General features: G+C 44.1%; 1 protein-coding gene across 1 annotated transcript in view; it reads right to left on the bottom strand.

Moving 5' to 3' along the window:
- LOC109474326 overlaps positions 1-1043 on the bottom strand; it is a 7424-nt gene extending 6381 nt beyond the window's left edge. The window contains exon 1 of the mRNA XM_019774614.1: positions 943-1043. The gene's annotated coding sequence lies outside the window, so the exon portion shown is untranslated. The remainder of the gene's footprint in view (positions 1-942) is intronic.
- Positions 1044-3963: the final 2920 nt, after the last annotated feature.

Genomic DNA, 3963 nt, shown 5'->3' with positions numbered 1-3963 from the left:
CCCCGTTCTCGGGACCCCCCATGCAGGCCCCCGTTCTCGGGACCCCCCATGCAGGCCCCCTTACAGCCGTGACCTGGGTAACTCAATCCCACCCCATATAAATGACCCTTTATCATCGATTAAATCATGGCCGACATCTTGCGTGGTTGACTTCTTGAATTTCGCGCAAAGCGATCAAGTGCAGGGGGGGGGTGTAATATCCCTCCGGTCCGATCCATCTTCAACACAAACACATGCAGACCCTCCTCCATTTTATACAGTTCTGTACACTCTCCAAGCAGATCTTGTGGGGGAATGATCGTTACATTTTTATGGATATATGGCCGTTTTTTTTTGTCCTGACCCCCACCCCGTCGGTGGCCGGCGACCTTCTCTGGCTAATGGATACTGCATGGCCAATTTGATACTGTCTTTTTGCCACCGAGAGGGATCTGCTTGGAGATTATACACTACAACTGTGGCACAGCTGCAGAAAAAAGCATTGTTACCAGCACATGAAGAAACCCCCACTGGGCCACTCACATCCAGTATAACGTTACATCGCCTGTTTTTATTAATCTCCAAGCAGATCCCTCGTTGGCAAAAACCCAGTATCAGATTGGCCAGGCAGTTATTTATAATCCATTACTGGGTCGACAACAAGCGTGGAAAGGGCATGTAGGCCATTGCAGACATCCCTGGCCACTCGCATCCATGATATTTAAAAATTGCATCGCGTCTTTTGAATTCTATCCTGCTTCTGTATCAATATAGCCGGTATAACCTCCCTTCGGCTTCGCAGGCACGCGGCTATATCACACCGAACGACTTGCTACACTCAATCTTTGCACATGTTTTAAAATAATCCTCTATGTACGTATATGTTATGATGGCTGGCAACAGACAGTAGTCTCCATCTACAGTGGTAATCCACAATGTTATAATCTGATCTAGCATACGTACCACTCAAAAGTACCCGATGGTCCCAGTGAGTCAGATGTGAAGTTCACTCGGTAAACAAGCGAGGAAAGGGCGCCTGGATTCTATCAGTGTCACACGCTGATGGACTCGTGGGTTGTTTTCGTTTCAGCCGGACCGGAAGTCGACGTCATTTCCGGGTGGGAGGGAAGGTCCGACCTCTAGCTGGATGGGGTTCAAGTTGGGCCTAGCCTCTCCAGGCTTCAGGAGGCGGCTGGGAAGAAAAGAAATCGGCCAAATAGAGAGATAACATGCCGGGGGAGTTTGTCTGCTGGGAGAGAACATTTTGCCGCACCCGGGCATGTTACCTGAGGGCCTACAAGGGGGGGGGGGGGGTAGTGATTACGAATTACGCAAAATTTTCGCCGTTAAAGTCTCAGAGCTGATTACGACTTTACGATTTGCGGCTAATGTCCAATTACGAATTACGTTGATTTTTGCGGAGGCTGCCTACGAATTACGAAGTCTAAAACGGCCTGATTACGCCTTACGAAAAAGGGCTTGCAGGCCCTCCTCTATTTTGGCCGATTTCTACTCTTTCCAGCCGACTCCCGAAGCCTGTGGTAGAGGCTAAGTCGGGCGAACCTTGCCCGCTAAGTATTAAACCTTTGTGAAGTGGCTGCGTGTCAAGCAGGGTTGGATTGTACGCGTCCAGAATGAATAAACAGGAATAGGAACTATTCTCCAAGCAGAGGTTTCGTTCTTGGGTGCCATCCAAAATTTCCATTTGTACCTGTGATGCTAGGGGGCCGAAAACTAGCATCTACCAGGCTTCTGGAGGCGGAGGGAAAGAGTAAAGTTGGACCACGGGAGTTGGTCTGCTAGAGAGTACCGTTGCGGCAAAATGTACTCTCTTAATAGCGGACCAACTCCCCTGGCATGTTATCTCTCTATTTGGCCGATTTCTACTCTTTCCAGCCGCCTCCAGAAGCCTGGTACAGGCCATCCGAAAATTCTTGACCTATCAGCTCAAACAAAATAGCATTTTTGGCCCCCTAGTAGCTCCTTCTGAGACTAAATCAATGGTGAAATAGTATATCGGGAACGAGATCATATTTCTGAGCACAAATGGCGCTGGGAACGACACCCCCCGGGGGCTGTGGGTCTCCCCCGGGGGTGTCCGGAGCCGCCCCGGCCGCTTCTGTACCCGAACCACTCGCCCCGGAGTTGGAACTCTCCGCCATGTTTGATGGGCGTGCCCACTTGTGTGGGCGGGGTTGGCAGGATGCCTCAGCATTATAAGGTCAAGGGTCAAATGGTGTCTCCTGATTATCGGTTTAATGTAGCAGAACAGTTTATGCCTTATAAGGACCCCACAAAGCGACTCACTTCGACTTTGTAAAAATTATAGTAGAGTCTAGAGAAACACGACCAATTATTACAAATACACGTATGTCACAATATACGGTATAATAAGGCTTTATTTTTTCATTCACAATATGTTTAATATTATATATAAGGCCACAGCAAGTTAATTTTATGGATGACATCCTCCTCAGACTCCGAAACTAATGCGAGCGGGCGAAAAAAAAACAAGGCGGGCCGAAAAAAACAAGGTTCCTGCATTTTAAAATTCTAACTCAATCATTGTTCAAATGGTTTTTATTCAGTGGGAACATCACATATGCACAGCCAGCATCACATATCACTGCATCAAAGTAGAAAAAAAAAAAACATCAAATCAAAGCCTTTTCTTGTCTTCTCTCTTCATAGCCATCCACCATCATCTGCCATCCACCTTCCAGCATGGCAACAGACATCTTTGCCCATTTTCGGCATATTGACCACTGTCAGAAGGCAACACAATTTCTTTTTTTTTTTTCAACATCAGGCGAAAATTAGTGCGCGCGCGGATGTCATCCATAATATTTACTTGCTGTGGCCTAAGTTACATATTATATATAAATTGTATCTCATTTCTTTTACAAAACCTCCGGAATGTTTTCCCGAAGACTTTTAGCACGGAATTTTGCTATTAAAAGCGTGTTGTTTTATACCATTTGCTGAAAATATTGTAAGAAAAAAAATGGACCTGCAGCCGACGCGACGCACAGTACTAGGCGTTACAAGTATACAAGCGCAAATCTACGCCGACTAAACGCGCACCATAATTAAACTTTTACATTCTCAAAACTGACACATTCCTCTATCGTTTACCACATAGAACAATCTCTGCCCCTTTCTCTAGTATTGTGCAGTACTACTTTGTGCCGGACTACTTTTGAGGGGTTCGTCCATGAATACATGTGTTATGCTTTATTTTATTTTATTTTATTTAATTCGATTGCGACGATACAATACACTGGCCACCCAGGCAGCATAGCTGATTTCGGGCGCCAAACAATACAAAGATTAACATACACAATAACATACTAATACAGTAAACTAACAAGTAAAGATTAAGCTAAAATCAATCAGTTATCAATATAAAATACAACCAAGCATAATAAAGTACTCAATCAAGATAATAATAGCAATTAATGTTTTGGAGGTCAGAGGTCAAGGGCAATTGGATATAATACAGTATGTGAGGAAATATATACATGTATAACGTAAGATTGTAAAAGGTTAACTTATGTGGTACCACGGGAAGGGCCATCTAAACGTTTAGTGGTGGAAATAAATGTTTCAAATGCCTCAAATAGTTGTTTGTTTGTGTGCATGTGTTATGCGGCCTTAGTGGACTTCTCCTTGGTGCTGAACTGCCATCAATTTCATGTATTAAGTATTGCAGTTGTCACTACTTTGACTACGGAATTTTCGAAGGATAACTCAAGAACCAGTTGACGGATTGTCGTGATTTTTGGTATGTAGGTAGCTGCAGTGATGCTTGACATAATCAAATGATAATTATGCAAAGGACCCCTCCAAGGCGACTAACTTCGATGCAGTGAAAATTATAGTAGAGAAACACGACCAATTATTACAAATACACATGTTACAATACACGTTATAATAAGGCTTTTGTTTTGTTTCATTCATATTGATATATATATATACATTGCG

Source organism: Branchiostoma belcheri, unplaced genomic scaffold, assembly GCF_001625305.1.
Source record: "Branchiostoma belcheri isolate BF01 breed outbred unplaced genomic scaffold, Haploidv18h27 scaffold300, whole genome shotgun sequence".
Lineage (NCBI taxonomy): Eukaryota > Metazoa > Chordata > Leptocardii > Amphioxiformes > Branchiostomatidae > Branchiostoma > Branchiostoma belcheri.
Note: the sequence above shows the minus strand (reverse complement) of the source record. Positions and strands in the feature narration are given on the sequence as shown.